Raw genomic sequence first — 19,075 nt, forward strand, 5'->3', positions numbered from 1 at the left:
AGGCCGCGTGTCTCTCATAGCAACAGGCTAATATGCCATAAATGGAATCACTCTCGCCAAAAGAGAAGCAATATCTGTAACATTTTCCAGCTGACCAATCCCTGATATGTCTATTTCATATCTAGTTTGGCTCATGTCGAGGAGATAAATATTTATGCTCAGCTGATGCTCCTTATTCCTGTAATTTACAATTATGAATAGAGATTTTCTAAAGAAAGTAAGCTCTAAAAAGTTATCAGTTCTCAGTGACATCTATACACACTTCAGAATAAAAAAAGAAAAAAATATTGATATGATTTTGAAGGCTCAGACAAGTGAAATACTGATATAATGAAATGTTCAAAAGCTAAAAGATGCTATTGCAAATAATATATTTGCAAAATATATTACAATGTTATATATATTACATATTAATAACTATGATTTTTACATGTTCTAAAGAAATTGCGGGTGATTCTTGTCAGTGTTGTTAATGTTAACAAACTATTAAAAATCAAGTGTTTATTCATTGAAATAAAGCTGAAATTATATTATAATAAATATTATAAATTATATAGCAATTAAAAACACTTATTTAAAATACATTCAGTGTAAGACACAACACTCTGTACCTGTTTGGTCCACTTTAACTGTTCCTTCTTTTAACATCCTGTCACTGAAAGCCATTTTATGGGGTGGATAGCAGTTCCTCAGCCAGTGTGTTAACAGAGGCCAGCACACAGTGACCTGTGAGATTGAATTCAAAGATCAATCCATCAATCCACAGTGTGCACCTGCTTTTCATACAGAGCGCCAGTGTAATACACAAAAATCCATTTGGTTCAAATGTCAAGGCTCTATTTTTTCCTCTCGGCAAAAGGATTCAAAAAGGTTACTGGTAGAAAATATTGCATTAAGGCTTTCAAATACAAGAGTCAATATTTTGGCATTAAATCATAAATTTATAACACAAAAAAGGGCAAAAATCAACAAGATTGTTTCATAGCCATTTTAAAAATATTCCACTTTCTGTTACGTCCAAATAACATCTCAAACCATGGTTTGCAAAATCACTCAATGAAGCCTGTATTTGAACAGAAGCCACAAAAACCAACTCATACCCAAACAATACACCCAGCTGGCCTACACAAACAAACGTGGACGTTAATCTTGATCACTTCATCTTGAGAAAATCAGGCCGTACGCCATTACAAACATTAGTAAAAATCGCAAGAGGGGTTAGGACTAGAAAGAGAGATGCCGGTTTATGCTTGATGATTTCAACATTATATAACCGTTCTCACACAGAACACTTTAATGGCACGTAAAAACAAAATCCTAGGAAGTGACTCTTCTGATGATTTTGTAAGAAAAGGAAACAGCAAATGCGATTATGAAGATGACCAGACTGAATAGTGAGTTATAGCTTAGCTATGGCTACCATGCATTTGGTTACACAACAATCACAAAAAACAAACAAACAAACAAACAAACAAACAAACAAACAAAAAAAAAAAACACGTTTTTTCACACCATGCTTTGAAAAAACAAAAACCATGTCACACTAATAATGCAAAGCATTAGACCATCATAACCACAAAATTACCACACTCAAGACAAAAATACAGAGGTGTAACAAGCGCTGTGACATAACCGGCCAACCAGCTTCACAAACCACATATGACTCATCTGATGTTTTTTGGAAACAGACTTCACAACAAACTATGGGAGCAACAGGTATTGCAATATCTGAATGTGGTTTATTTGCCATTCCAGACCAGGTTTGCTGTTTACTGGATCCATTTTAAACAATTGACTGCCTAAAGTATCAGTACCAATGCAGTAGCCCGAATAAACCCATGGAGAGTCTGACATATAAAAACTGTGCTTATCTGCAGTATCACAAGATCCTTCACAAAGGCAGGGCATTTTGCCATCATAACCTATTTTTGAGTGCTATTCATCAAACCTGTCTCCAAACAGCACTCCCTACAGACTACGGCTGAGAACAATCCTCCTCACAGATGATATTTGGCCTATTGTATAAAGGCAGTGTCCATTTTAGAAGGGAAAAAAGATAGAAAGTATATTTTTAAAGTTTCGCTGCACACAACGTCCTTCTTCAGAGCATTAAAATGACAAAAAGCCCACTCAATACAATGGCTATATTTTTCTTCTTTGTGCTTCCTTCTATCATTTGTGAAAATACATTTGCTACATTTAATAACCCGAGGCTGATCTTTAAATATTATCGACAGTTTTATACAGTGGCATATTCAGTAACATATAAATTTACAAAAATACACATGTATTTTTACACCTATTGTAGTTCAATTTGATTCAACATTAAACATGAGATTAAACTACAAAGTATTGTAAATGTAAATATTACTATTACCGAAAAACTGTTAGTTTTCCATATCAAATGGGTCAAGGCCTACATATACAGTACTAATATTTACCAGTCATGTTTAAACTATCATCTGAAGCAATTCCAAGTGTCATGAATCACTATTTTGAAGTCTAACGTCAAAATTATGCAACTGACTTTTGTCATTACGAACAGGCCAGGATTGAATGCTATAAATCACAGTATATAACATCCTATTTTAACTATAGCAGTTGGGTAAACAAATAAACATAAAATATTAAACCTTTGAATATAACTTCGTAAGTGTGAGTATATTGAGGTCACATCTTCAGTGATCTAAAAGCTACTCTTGACCTATACCTTTTGACTCTTTGATGCTCCAGCGATGCATTGTGGGATATCGGTCTCACAGAGTTCATGCAGTACTGGCACACGTCATCACAGGCTTGCTGGAAAGGTCAACTGCTGTGATCATCTGCAAAACGTCTAGACACTGTGTTCAAGCGGATAGGTACCATGACATCAATATTTACATATGAATATATACAAACAGAGAACATGCCCTTAACGGAAAAATCATATACAGCCAAAAAAAAAAAAAAAAAAAAAAAAAAAAAAAACCCATACAATGTGCATTCAGTAAATATAAAAATTTAACTAGATTTTGACATTCTGAAAATGTTAGTTCTGGATGGTTACTTGCATAGGTTTGATCATTTATGAACAGCCAGACTGTATATTGTACTTAATGCACAGCAACTCACCAAATAAATAAATACATAAAAAATTAATACTGATTTCAGTTGTATACTGTTTATATGACCTGTATAAGACCCTAAAGCTGCCACATAAAAAAAAATACATAAATATAAATATATATATCTCATTACAATGTAAAATCAATTGGACAGGCAACAAGATGAACACTGCATCAATTTTAAAGTAATATTAATACTAAAGTCTGATTTAATTTTCAACACAATCGATAACGGAGACACACGATGGCACCAGTTGTATTTGACTTCTGAATGGCCCGATTGACCGATCAGAAGCAAGTACTTTCTATTATCAAAATATTATTTTATAATCAAATGTTTTTTTTTGGTTTTTGTTTTCAAGATATTAACTTTTTTTTTTTTAACAGAATGTGGAAATGAATAGAACATGCTCTTGATTACAGGGAGATGCATGTATTGTATGCAGTGCCATGCATGCAATAACATTGGACCCAAAGGGGCTCTTGGGTCAAATCCCAAATTATCTGATGTGAGTATCCATAATATTCAATCATTTTGCTGCTGCCATGGCAACAGAAGGGGAGTTTTGGTTTTGTAAATACAACATTACATTTACAAAGAGGACCAGAGAGGTTCACACTGAGTCTAAGACAATCAGCATTGCTTGAGTGATGTTGCTTCGCTTAAGACTGGGTTATTAATAGAGAAGAACTGTGACAGAAACATGATGTTCCTTTGACATGAATAAACAAGGCTCAGTGAGAAGCTGGTGGTGGCTGAGGAAGAGGCCCGTCCAAGTGGATTACGTAACAAACTAGACTGACCATATGATATAGTGTCGTAAAAATCCAGCAGGAATAATATTCCACATCTGGATCTGTGAGAAAACAGCAACAGAAATAAAACAGTTTACTTTGTTTTGTATTGTTTGTTTTGTTTGCATGTCAAAGTAAAGCAAAGCAAAAAAGAAAAACTAAACAAAAAGGAAAAAATAAGCAAAACAAAAGAATGACAAACAAAAACAATGCAAAAAAACAAAAATGACAAAAACAACAAAAAACTAATACATTGACATACAAACAAAATAAAACAAAGAAAAAAGCAACATAAAACAAAACAAAAAGGAAACCAAAACCTTGTGTAAAATGAATCACTAGGAGTACAAAAAGACTGAGAGAACATTTAAAACAAAAGAATGACAAACAAAAAACAATGCAAAAAAACAAAAATGACAAAAACTACAAAAAACTAATACATTGACATACAAACAAAATAAAACGTAAAGAAAAAAGCAACATAAAACAAAACAAAAAGCAAACCAAAACAATAAAGAAAACCTTGTGTAAAATGAATCACTAGGAGTACAAAAAGACTGAGAGAACATTTAAAACAAACAATTTCAAGTCAAGAGCAATGACTTTGCTTGTATTCAACAAGTAAACCGTGCCAGACAGTCTGTCCCTTGTTTCTTCACTCGAGCTCCAAAACTGTAATGTAAGGTCGGTTTGAAAAGCCAAACATCTCTCCATGACGATACTAAATAGTCTTAAAATCACCAGAGCTCCTCAGGCACGTTTCACAAGAAAAGAATGGTAAGCATGCTAGTGTTTAATGCATCAGTCCTCACGCATGAAATGCTCCAAAAGCAGAGGGATTGTCAGGGTCAACAGCACATACTATTCTGCCAGGGCCTCGTGTTTTAGTGTGTTAATGCACCGTTTCCAAAACAGAAACAAGAGACCGGTGACTGTGTTTGACAATGAGGTACACTATAATGAAATTGCACATCATTCAGCCACTCTTTCAGTTGGTGTTGATTTAAGGTAAGACGCAAGTTCCAGCCAAACATCATCCAACATGTGATTATGCAGTGAACAAATGGCATAAACGGTACAAATGAATCACCAGTGGCAAGAGTAAAGACTGAGATTTCAAGCGGAAGTGCATGTAAATCCTCAGTAAAATGTGAGGATTTTTTATTAAAACCAAAAGCAAACAAAAACACAAAAACAAAAGAAAAACTAAATTAATCAAAAAAGGACAGCACAAGACAAAAACCTAAACACAAAAGATATTTAATGCACTTATACGAACAGACACAGGCTTGCAGGGACAGATCTCAAACTGTGTCACCAAACTATGAAAGCATTGAGGTCAGCGAGCCCTCAGTGGCCTCAGCATCAGCCACCCCGTCCCCTTTCAACTCAGTTACAGAGCAATTAAACAGGGCAGCCCTCCAGAAGAAGCGTGCCAGAGACTCAGATAAGACCTGATTTACTGCCCAGTCGTCAAAAGGTAAGCCAGAGAACACGGAAATGTTATGTATTTGATTGATTGCCCCCCTCCCCCAACAATGTGCATGCATTTTAGAAAGCATTTCACACATTTGATCATTTGATTAGACACATTTTTAAAATTCTGATTAAAATTTATTTAACAACATTTTTTAATTTTCTAATCCTAAAACTTTATTTTTAACAATTTTTTATTTTAAGATTATTTTCAGATTTAAATTAGATTATGAATCCCAGATTTTCACAGTGGTCCAGTCTGTAACCCTGCTACAATCCATCAAAAACACACTGAAACACATTGACCATGAATGGTATTCTGAATCCTCAACCACCTGCCTACAGAATGTAAGGCAGCAGAGAGAACAATCAGCAGAGAATCTGGCATCAGCATCGAGCAAACGTGAAAAGATGAGGTGCAAATTGCGAAAATTGAGCCAAGTATTCAACCGGGTACTTGCTGGCAGTTTCAGAAATTAGATGTTGTTGCATCAGCCGCAACTGAGTGATCCAAATGCCTGTTTTGAAACCGTAAATGGACTCTACCTCACAGCCTGTTTAGCGTGCAGTGATGATAAAGGCCAAAATGAAGGTGAAAACAATAATGCATGAATTTCTTATCCAATATAATATAACAGGAGTCTAAACAAAGATAGGGTCAATGCTTTATGAAATTACAAAAAAGCAGTGTGCTGCCACCATGTGGCCAACGGTTCTTTCATTTTTCATTCATGTATAATAATTTTACTACAGAAATTTCTGACTTTAACAGAACTCCTTATATTTCCAAGATTTTTATGACTGTGGGGAAACAAGAAAACTATTAAAAAATATAGTAAACATTAATAAAAAAAAGTAAACAATAAAAAATAAAAACCTAAGAAATACTTAAATATACAAATCACAAAACAAGACAATCAATTCAATACAATAAAGCTTTTACGATACAATTATAACCTAATACTGATGATACAGGATTCTAACATTACAAATCAAGTCTAGCATTGGACTACAAGTATGCGGGACCTGAGTGATCAGCAATATTCCAGAAGAGGGCAGTGTTGACTAGAGCATGAACAGTTAAAATGGTTGAAAATATAGATTTAATAGAGCTTGTTTAGAGCAAATCAGAGCTTTTATTCACATGCAAAATATAATATTGACCAGTGTAACAGAGTTGGTAACAATTACAACCCTAAACAGATCTAACAGTAAAAGTTTAATTTAATTAACACAAGCAGAAAAGTGTGGATATATTTGCATTAAGTATTGAGAGTATAATTAAAACAACATTCAGTATATACAAAAAAAGGTTTTCCCTTTTGTTCCAGTGTCTAACAGAGCAAAATCTCATGCAAACCAAAAAATCTTATTGCACCAAATTATTGCATATTAAAAATGGAAAATGTGGTGATAAATGATAATTTATGGTTTTGCACTAAAGTTATTTATACTTAGAGTCTGTGAATGGATAAAGATTCTGTTACTACACATGACGATTTTGTATTTTTTTGTTTTGATTTGATTTTGGCCATTACCAGTGATAACCAAGTAATTCTGCATTGAATTACACTTTAAATAGTAAGACATCTCAGTATAAAAATCTTTAAAATGTGAAACTTTAAACATGCTTAAAAGCAATAAGCCTGCACTGCATCATATGTTTTTGCCATATGGGAAAAAAATGCAGCAGTATGTAGATGTACATTGCATTCATCCTAAATCACCTCTGCTCCTTCCGTCAGTGGGCAGATCTTTCTGAACCTCTTCACAGTATGACGCAGCTTGATCCAAAAGACTCCTGTGGTCTGCATTAACAATGTGAGCGGTATTACGCTATTCAAATTTCCATTGGGGGTACATGTTTTATATATACACAACATAAAAAGACCTTTTCTTCAGACCAACAAAAAAAAAAAATCAATTACAAGTCTTGGGTAAATAATGTACTGGTTAAGATAACAGAGATGGTACAGTATTGTTATATCAGAGTCTGCATAAATGAAATGATGCAGTTAAACTACCTTGCAGCAGGAACTTCATTAGGCTTCATCCTCTTGGTGATGCTGTGGCCGCTCTCCCCTGTTAAAGGGATGGAACTGCTGCTTTGACCCTCTCTGTGTTCCAAAACCTCTTCATCCAACATCTGCATTAGAGAAACCACAAATGTTTAAGTGCATGTAATTAACTAATAACATAGGTTTTAAGAATTTTAACATTAGTTTTAATTAACCATGAAACAACAACCGACCATGGTCCGTTTTATTCCACGTGTTTGCTGCAGTTCTGGAGTGTTCTGACTGTCTGGATCCGATCTGATTGGCTTCCTGCACAGCTCGTCTCTCCTGTGCACTACTGTATTCTTTGACTTCAGCTGCCTGGGATGGAAAACGAGACCATCTGTCATCAACTGAACAAAATTTTAATTCTGGGGTGGAGTATCCCTTTAACTACTTTTTAAAAACTGATGAAGACACGAACATAACTGTCTTTGAACATGACATTTGCATTTTTAGCTATTTTTGGTAAGACTGCGTGCAGTTTGCCGCAGTAGAGGAACAGTTCACCCAAAAATATTTTTTTAATGATCTTCAGTTAAACACAAAAAAAAAATATTTTCCCCTTTAAAATACATATAGTATGAAACACAAATTACAGTTAATACTATATGCATTTTAAGGGGGGAAATTAAGCTGCAGTATATTTATTTTTTTGTGTTTAACTGAAATTACAGGACAAAATTATAGATGCCTTTTCTTTATATAATACTACAGTACTTAAAAAGAATAATTCATTTAGCATTTAAATGAGAATTTAGACACACATATGAACTGTAGGATTAACAAAGTGTCATAAAAAAAACTAAAAAGTATGAGAAAGATAATTAAAAATAATGTTTTAAAAATTCTTCATATTATATGCATTATTGTTAAATGAAAAAACTAAAATATAAATAAATGAATAAAAAAAATAAACAGATGTATTTTCACTATGGTCTTGGACATGTGGACCAACAGTACATTATCTTTTTATGAATCAATATCAATAAGTAGGGGAATGATAATTCAAAAAGTTATTTAAAATATTATATATATATATATATATATATATATATATATATATATATATATCTATCATATTATCATTTTTATTAAATGTACATTATTATTATTTAAAAAAAGACCGAAAGAAGGAAAGATAGTGACTCAAGTGTGTAAAACCGGGAAAGAGTATCTAAACCCGAAGTAGAAGAATATACAGTAACTCAAAAATGTTCTCAAAACACAGTGATCATTTCCTTCATCTTTTTTGATCCAACACAAGAGACACTGTGTCTATAGTGCAGGATATTTGTGAGGTTTTTTTTGGTGCCATGAAAGGGGAGTATTTGGTTTGTATAGGAGGCGTCTATCTGACCATAGAGTTGAGCGGATCTGCCTCGATGAGAGATGCTCAGTTTTGTCATAAGGCTCCAGCCGCCTTCACCTCATGTCATCGAAACCATCGATTGCAAACTGATTGAGTCCCTATGGCACAACTCATACTGGTGTGTATCTGCATATGTGTGGGTGAAACTTAAACAATGTTCATCTCATATAATAACATTCCTCTAGTGAGGGAAAAAAAACATCACAAATATTACAAGTAAAACCACTGAGTTGTAAAATGTATTATACTCTGGCTAACTTTTTTTATATCACTGAATTGGTGATGTTGATTTTTAGGCATATGGCAAAGGAAATTGGAGGGAATGATGTGCTCTTAAGTTTCAGATGGCTTTAAGGGCCTCGATACATTTGCGGTCTTGAGTCAATAATCAGTGGCATCAAGATTACTGGTATGCAACAACTGAAAATAAGCTCAAGGATTGTATTTCCCAAACACAAGCAATAGCAATAACATAATCCTGTATTAATAACAGGAATCTGATAGTGTTGCATGAAAGGAAATGATTACATTTACATTAAAGATAATCATGGAGTGGAATGAATACAAAATCCGAAAAGCAATTGAAAGTCATGTGACACGGATCAGTATCATGGCTTGTGTCAAATATGAAAGTAATTAAAAAAGACACAAGTAATGGATCCCCCAATCTAAAGAGGTCAAATAATGATACATTAGGTTTCTAGACCTCAAAGAAATAAATTAAACTAGGACAAAATGTATACTGATCAAACATCTGTCTACTGATCAAATATCGGTATCTAATGGTCAATGCATGATGCTTCTATTAAAAATTCACAAAAAAAAAAAAAAAAAAAAACGCAATTCACAAATGCAGTGACATGAACACACCTCTTCCATGATAACAATGTTCATTTCTGAATTAAAAATCATTTTTGGTGGGCAAGAAATGTCAAAATGGCAAAAATGTCAAGGTAATACAACTGTCCTGATAATATAAAATGAAAAAATGAATTAAATTCAAACAAACAAACACAAACACACACATATACATATATATATATATAAAAGAGGATAAAATTGTATGATATGCAGGAAAAAAAAATATTACAATTTTAAAAAGTACTAGGACTTATGCAAACATTATGAATATTTAGAGTATTATCAGAATAGTATCAGAATTACTAAAAAAAAAAAAAAAAAAAAAATATTGGACCCACATTTGTCGTACAAGTAAGACAGCAACTGGACAGTCTTTCTTTCTTTTTTTTTTTTTTTTTTTTCCCCACACACACACATAGCGTTCCCCCTCATACAGCAGCAATCACCTCTGACCTCCGCTACCACAACCTGTCCAGCTCGGTCTCTAATTGTGCTCCCCTGGGCCTGTAGGCTGGGCAGAAGGCCACATGTGAGGAGCTCTCAACTATGAAGATGGCACGAGGTGACAGTTTGTCCCTCCCAATCACTCAGACAGTGCTAAACTAATTAGCCTAGCCTTGAGAGTTGGGACTGTCCCCTGTGACGAGCTCGCTCCATGTCAACCATGCCCTGCCCTCAGGTCCTGTGACAGAGTAAAGGGCACTGATGTTATGCTAACACCGACTACAGCGTAAAAGGCTGACGATTACGAGCTGTGTTGATGTTTAACTTCAAAACCTGGGAGGATTTACATTTTTGGGCTGGTAACCTGAATTTTGAGTATCCTTGTGTGGACAGATATACTCACCCAATAGCCAAGCAGAGGCTACGGTACCAATCATTAATGTCCACCTGATCATCAGACATTAGAAGTAGTTTGGCCCTGGCGAAGGTCAACTAGAAGAGAGAAAATATTCAGTTGGAGGAAGAGATTGAGAGTCTATGTGTGATAGAAACTGGTGAAGGACACTGAAATGCAGTGATTCTGGTGGTATCATTTTTCGACTGATCAAACATTTGTCTCTTAGGCATAAGGGTCAATGAAAGATGATTCAGAAATGCATTAAACCTCTTCTATGATGACCATGCTTGTAATATTTTAATAAAAAATAATTTTTGATAAACTCACATTTTTGGAGGGCACAATGCCAGGTAATTAAAAAGTCCTGATATTATAACGAAGAAAATTAAAGGTGTAATGAAAAATTACTTTTTACTTAAAACTCTCAAAAATGGTCTTTCAAAGGCATATGAACCCAACATATATGTTGTTGTGCACATAATTCCATTGGATCACTAGAGGGCGTCCATGAACTAGTTTGTTAGTTCATTGCCTCCAGTGTTTACATGGACCACGATCTCAAAATCTCAAACATTTGTGATCTTACAATTCACAGAACTCACAGTTCTTCAGGCATATAGCCTACAGACGTAAAGGACGAACAGCCACAATTATATGATTAACTGTATCAATCTGATGCACTGAAGGTGAGAACTTAATAAACCAAACAAAAACACAAAAGCATTAAAAATAATAATTAAACCACTCAATCAAAAAGATGTTTTTAATGATTTGATTATCAATCTGATGCAAAATAGGTCATCTTGCACGAAAACGAGAACTGTGAAGGAGTTGCAGAGGAAGTAACACGTTCTCCACTCGAGCCCAAAGGCGCACAGATGTGCCAGTTGATGCTCTCAGCTGCTAATTTGGCAATGATCTGCATTTCGAGGACAAGTTTTCTGAGCTCGGCCCACGTTTTCCGCCTCCCGTCAGATGGCTCATCCTTGAGTCAACAGCAATTACCATCACTCATCCACACTGAGGAGACTTTACTGCTAGATTACACATGTCAAACAAGACAACGGAAACCATCCAACCCCAAACAAAGACAGAGGCTTCATCCTCGGAATAATTACAACGGGGACCCATTAGTGGATTATAATTGGGGCCTTGAAAATATTAAATGACCTTTCACATTTACCTGAGGCCGGTGGAGTGGAGGAAACAGCAGCAGTTACCGACAGCATATCAATAATCAGGCCTAATCTTTATTACGACTGGGGACAGAATCGCAATGATGAGCAGAGCCAGGTCTTTAATGGACATCTGGTAAAAGTAATGATGCTCCGGTTATATTTTAAGGAGGCGGGGGGGCTGGCGCTTGTTTCTCATTAGGTATTAAAAAGATTAAGATTTCAAATGAACCATCATCAAAAGTATTATCTAATTACCGAGTTCAGGGAGCGAGGCAAAGCGGAGCGCGATATTAGGAGTCCGCCACATGGGGAGACGGGTGGCCTGATTTATGCACAAATAGATTCCACTTCTATTGCAATGCGGTAATTAGGGATTTGTCAGGAAATCTGACCCTCTTAGGTAGAAATTACTTTGTATAATGCGAACGGTGGAGCACGGAGGCTCTTCGACGCACATAATTTCACTTGATTATTTATACATCAAAGGGAATCGGTCATGGATGCAGAATAATATTCAAGGAGGTGGAGAAAGAAAGACAGGGAGTCGCAAGAGGAAGGTGGAGAGACGAAAAGGGAGGGGGGTGCAAAGATGGGAAATGCGAGAGAAAGAGAAAAGGAGGGAAGAAATTATCCGTATACAAACACTCTCTCATCTAGACAAATGGATAGAGGCGAGGGAGCCAAAATTTTCATAGCACATTTTCCTCTACTACTACTACTTTCGAACTTTGCATATAGATTGCCATGGCATTTCCAGCTGTCAAATTTAATTTTGCTTTAATTCTTCATGGCCCGGCTGGGGAGGGGCCAGAGAGTGCTGACAGCCTCTTTCCCCTTCGGTCCAGGTGGGAGGCGGGTGGAACAGGGATCAATAATGTGTCCTTATGAGAAATTACACCTAATGCTATTGAGTATGCATTTGAGGCCTCTGTGGGATAACAGGCTAATGAAATGCCATTTCTAGCCATTAGATAATATGCAGCTTCGGGCCGCGGCCCAGATGGAGGAGAGGAGAGGACTGTGGAGTGCCGACAGGGTTTCGGGAAGATGCATTCAGCAGCCGAGCGGAAGAGATGGATCTGCGATCTAATCTGATGGAGTGATGTAAGCGCCTTCCCACAGTTCTTTAGAGCAGGTGGCCTTTTTAGGTCTGTTCCACATGCCAAAAAAGCATACCTGCAGCATGATAGTGTGGTAGTTCTGGGACCACTAGTGTAATCGGCCTTAAATGTCATGAAATATTGCTAAACGTCAAAGGGCCAAATTGGCCAACAATCTTTAAGTATTATACACTACACATTTGTTTTACATTTATGTAGTTAATGAGAAATCATAAATAACTGTATATTAGTTTGTTAGTTCTCAGATTCATGATATTTTATAACCAAAATAAGAGAACAAAAGGTTCAAGGAAAACCTATCACTGTATACTGATCAGATTAGGCACTTAAACCAAATCACATCAAATAAACGTCTTTGTGATGTACGATACAGTCGTCTGAATGTTTTATGAGAGTGTGGAGATCGTTTACACATAATTTGTCACACAGCAGCAGCACAGAGACCTGGAAAGAGATCAAGCCATGTGGAGACATTAAAACTTGAAGCCTTATGAGGAACTCGAGTAATTAGTGCAAGAATGAGAATGATAGCTTGATCATTTTTGCTAACTTGAAGATCAAGGCATTCTGAGAACTATAAGTGTGGCGAGGGACATACGGTTCAAATATATTTGAGTGCCTATGAGGAATTTTAATGGATAAACGTGTTATAGTCCACAGACTGCCATTTTGCCCAAAAGGAAAAAAAAAACTTGGGCTTGTGAGAATACATTGATCCACCAATGAAAATGGAATGCATTGATTACATAAGCATAAACAATCTAAAAATCTATTATAATTATTCCAATAATATCCAGCGTATTGTGCATTCAATCATTTTCAGTTCACCCAAATCCCCATCTGGCGTGGACGCATTTTTTTTTCCTTTTTCCTATGCGTCAAAATGCAGAGACAATCAGAAGTATGCCAATAGCCAATAGTAAGCTGATTTCCAAGAAAAGTGTGAACACTGTCATAAGATCAACTTCACACCATTACATCAACACGCCATCGGCTCAGTAGTGTAAGTTTGTCCTGTTTGTCCAGTAGTCAACGTTTATTTTTGAGATTACTTTCAGTACAGTTAGTGGTTCAGGAATACCACACTTCACCCTTATGAACATCCTTGGAAATATATATGAATCATACCAAAATATGTGAACTGAATTATGAACAAGATTCAGATTTAAATAGAATAAATCCATCTGACTTATAAACATAGCAAACTGCATCTGATTGTTTTAACTTACACTAATAAGGCCTCCCTGGCTTTTGGTGTGGCCGAAGACTTTGTCCACTGTGCACTCCTTTAATGGGTAGATTTGCTGGCAGGCAAACTTATCCCCATTGGTAGGATGTATAGGACTGCATGGTTTGGCCTGGAGCAGGATGTCAGAGAACAGGTAAAACATCTTAGGTTTTGCCTCCGTGCCTTTAGGGGGCACTGTCTTCAGCCAGCCTTCCCGAATGTACCACCTCCCTACAATGACAAGAGATAACAGGAAAATGGTTGAAGGACTTACCTACTGTCTACCTTAAAAGTCAATTTCAAGCAGAGAATAAAAAGCAGAAGGTTTACATGACTTGACACGGAAAAGAGACAACCAATCTCCCTTCTCAGTGATTGGCAGTTGCATGATGGAAACTAATTTAGATGCTGACATTTGGATAGATAAGATGAAATTTCATTCCTGCTACTGATTCCTTAATTGCCCCAGTGAACCTTGTGATTGCAGCTCTGGCGATAGCAAGAGCGCGGAGCTCAAAATGGATGCTCTGAGCGACAGACGAGCACTCTATGATTAGCAGAAAGGTCAAGTTGGGGTCAAACTGCTTTTTAAAAATGCCACAGGTTTAATATGAGGCAACAACGAAGACATTCTGTGATATTCTCAGGTGACATGGAGATTGGATTTAATGGTTTCTTTGGCTTCTTTAAATTGGGAACATGGATTTACATGGTCAAGATCCTTCTGGATCATGCAGGACAGTCATTCCTGATGATTTCAGTTGCACATCCACAATGCTAATAAGTGTACAAATTCAATAACAAGCACCCAGTGCAAAAAAAAAAACAAAAAAAATATCAAGTAGTCCACAGGTAAAATGGTAAAGAACCCCCACTTCTGTTTAATGTGAAACTGTATGCCTCTTCCTCAAATATCTGTCCCTGGTTTGGACTGACATATCCAAGGAAGGCTTCATCGGCTCAGTTCAAAGAGCATGAACTTGGAGATCCCCCTCTTCATGTTGAACGCTTTCAACTTTCCTGGTCAAAGAGCACCTCTGCCCAGCTACAAAGGACCTAGTGGTTTGCAGAGTGCTAAAGGTTGCACTAGAAAGCGGCCGTGGTCCTCCTGATGTGACCATGCCAAAGACCCAGAAACACATAAAAGCACTTCTTGATTTGAAAGTGATGGAACGGCAAGTCAGATCATTGTTAATTTTGACAAGGCTTTGTTGGATAGGTTACCCTTTCATTTCAGTTAAATAATCAAAGCCCAGGAGCCCTCTTTAAAGTTGTGGTCTTATTCAGGTTACTCGATTGTACGAACAATTGTGACTTTAAGGCCGAAACACTCTATATAGGTACATGAATGCAGGCAATCATAACAATGCAATGATGCGCAGGTTGATCCAAAATGAGGGGGTGCATGCGGTCATCCGCTGTTACGAGTCATCCAAAAATATTTTTTAATGATATTCGGGTCGCGGTCGGCGGTCGGGTCGTTTGAAAATAAAGATGCCAATTAAACCTTTGTAATTTATATAGTACTAGACATAATTTTGAAATACATAGGCCTACACTTTATTGGCTGAATAACTGGCGTGAGATGACGCATGAGCTCAAACCAGTGATGGGAAGTTCAGTTCTCTTCCGCGAACCGGTTCTTTCGGACAGTTCGATTCAATAAACCCGGTTGAAAAAAAACAGTTCACTGGTTCTTTACGCTCGACGTAATGACGTCATTGGCGATGTCGTAATGGCGTCAAGTCTGTCAAAACATTCAAATATATAAAGTCAGTAATCATAACTTTAGTCAGTTAAAACCTCATAATCAAATACCTCAAAATAAGTTTTGCAAAAACACACCCAAATACAGTAACAGCAATAATGTGCAGTTCAGTATCATCAGCTGTTGCGCTTTTGTCTGTGAGTGACTACATTCCACCCTTTTAAAAATAATAAATGCGCATCCTTGAAAGCGCGCCGTTACCGAGCCTATTTACTTTAACTCTTAGGTATAATAATATCAATGGTATGATGTTTCAAAATGCGTCATCAGATGCGAAAATACAAAACATATACATATATTTATTGTTTTTTCAAATAATCGCTAGGGACAGTTTGGCAGTCGCTGGAATTGGTAGGAACGTCCCTGGCGTCCCCCCATAATTCTACGCCCCCTGCGCTACGATGAGCATTTACTTTTAAAAAAAATGCGGGGCAGAAGCGGGTAGGGTACAATTTTATTTTTCTTTTTTTGTGGTCCCGAGTTGTGGGCGGGTTAGTGGAAAACGTCGGTAGGGTGCGGGTTGTTTATACATGACCCACGCATCACTGATAGGTACATGAATGCAGGCAATCATAACAATGCGAGCTCGACAATCACATAAATCTCCACAAATAGCAGCAAAGTAAGAGTAAGTCTTCTATTCTAATGTTGCATGATCAATTCACATCATGTTGGAATTACTGTAATTACAGGATGTAAAGTCTGAACATTCTACAAGTTGTAATTTCAAGTTCTATGTGGATGTGTGAGTCCTTTATTAAAGTCAGAATCCTGTAATTATGGTAACTGGTCAGTTTTCTCTTTTGGGCCAACAACTTATGGCAGAACAATCCAAGATACCTGAACAATAACACTTATGGATAAATGGCACAGATAATTGTCATAAGATTTGCACTCAACTGACCCAGGGTGGGGGAGTTGTAGTGCCATCCAAAGGGCATGGAATGGTCTCATCTTTCGCTCTTTGCCTTTCTATTACGCTCTGTAGGCCGAAGAGTTTCAGCTTGGCCCTTGGAAAGCTGTGGTGGCGGCAACGTCCTGCCGTGGACGCCAAGGAAACAGACAGTCTGTCTGCCATATCAATGTCCCATTGATTCAAGCTTTGTGTCTGAGAATTACACTGCCCTTATCTCCAAGCCGGCCACTTAATATTGTTCAGGGGCTCCGAAGCCTCTCATCTGTCAAGCATCTCGTTCGTTAGGGCACATTTGAGGAAACGGAGGGGTTGAGTGAGATAAGCTGGGATGGCCTGGTTTGGTTCGGCCTTCTGAAGTCAGAAAAAGGAAGCCTGCAAGTGGTAAGAAAAGAAGCCTCATTGGACAAGAAAAAGGACCTCGGTAGAATTCTAGAGTCCTGGAAAAACAGGATGAGAGGGTTTTTTTTCTCTTCTCTCTCTCTTCCTTCCTTCTCCACACACACGTTCCTACATCCGTACGCTGGACACACTTCCCTTCCATTACCAATTAGCGAAATGATAAATTCAGTTAATTCTCTCACTGCCCAGTGCTCGTTGGGCATATGGGTCATCGCCAGCCGCGTTCCAACCAAAAGAACTTTGTGCACACACACACTCTCTCTCGCTCCTTTTCTCCCAGCTTCCTTTTTATCTGCCGGCCCACAAGATGAGGAGAGGCGCTAATTGGTCCTGGGGGAGATTGGCAGGCCAAGACATTCACGACAAGGCCCTCTCTGTCTTTTTCTCTCTCTCTCTCTTCCTTCCTTCTCCATCTCCTTCTCTTTAGTTTCACATGTGGGCATAGTCCCTTGGGATAAATAAGAAGGAAGAAAGGACCTCCACTCCACAAGTACCAAAAGAGAAGAAAGATGGAAAGAACTGACTTAAGACACACACACCTGCCCCTCTCCAAAACAAATTATCGACAAAAACATTTAAGATCTCTCACTGGAGACTACGATTGTGCCTGGCAAAAACAAACCCAACTCTATTGATTATGGGCAAACAGCTGGGTTTCTTTTAAACAAGACTACTTTTCCAGACTCTTCCACCTGACCTCCTTCATCCCCTTAACTCTCTGGCTCTCCACTGAGCTCTGGGAGATAAAAAGAATGGAAGATTCCATAACCTAAACTCAAGACACTATTCTTTCCTCCCTTCACCTCATCTCTTTCTGGACTCTGCGCAGCTGCAGGTGGTTCTCATGGTTGCGAGCGTTGTCCTGGATCCGCTGGGCGACCTCTGAGATGGCTTTCACTGCCTCTGTACCGAAAGGGCACATGGCATAAAACAGCAGAAGGGACTGAATGGACACATAACCAAACTCTGTAGGCACAACAAACTAATCACTACGCTAAAATCAAGCCAAGCACACAATGAAAGACTGAAGCATGTCACACTGTGTACATTTAAAGAGAGTTTTTTTATTTTTATTTTTTTTTTAAGTTTTCTGTCATGTTGGTAAAAACTTCACATGACTAATCGCAGATTACGCTTATCAATGTAACCAAATTTCAAAACCTTTTTTTGACACCAAAAAGTGACAAGCTTTAGTCTTGTGTGTTTGTTCACAGATACATTACAGACTCCACATTCAGTAATGAACATGTTCAAATGCATAATTGTTTGTATGTACTAATGGCATTAATGTAATGCAAATCTATGACCTACTGTAAACAATAACAATATATGCACTTCTTTGTAGAGTGTTAAATCATTACCATAACTGTATTATTTGATGGTCCCACAAAAAAGTACACATAGTTCAATATAAACACGAGTGTGCCCCATTTATGAAATTTTTAACTTATTACGAGTCTCAAACGAGTAATACAACAACATGACACACTAATAAGTGCACACCCATATGCGTTCATGCATTATGCAGACTGCATTATTGCATATGATAATAACAGCCTCCACACAATGTTTGATTTCACCATTAACCCCCTGGAGAAAGATGAGGGTGCATTAACACATCCAAAAACCACTGATTGGGGGAAGACCTTGCCATAGGATGTTGTGCTAGCCATCAAAAGCACAAGGCCTACATACTTCATCTGAAACATTTGTGTTTTCATCTGCCTGATAAACACGGTTTCTGTACAAAACTGATTTCTGCGGTTCATTGGTTTATTGGAAGCAAGCTGTGCAACATAAAAGCGTCAAAACGTGATCTAAATAAATGTAGAGTGAACTCGTTTTCAGAGTTACAGATCATACTTTTTTAGTTGGCAACTAAAATTTTAGAGAAAACATTTCGCCAATTACCATGCCGGGAATTCATTAACTAATGCAGACATCATCAACTCATTA

The 19,075-nt window shown here is 37.2% G+C and overlaps 1 pseudogene; it reads right to left on the reverse strand.

Annotated features, from left to right (window-relative positions):
* Positions 1-6,494: 6,494 nt before the first annotated feature.
* Positions 6,495-19,075, reverse strand: part of LOC109060239 — a 38,171-nt pseudogene continuing 25,590 nt past the window's right edge.

Source organism: Cyprinus carpio, chromosome A4 (assembly GCF_018340385.1).
Source record: "Cyprinus carpio isolate SPL01 chromosome A4, ASM1834038v1, whole genome shotgun sequence".
NCBI lineage: Eukaryota > Metazoa > Chordata > Actinopteri > Cypriniformes > Cyprinidae > Cyprinus > Cyprinus carpio.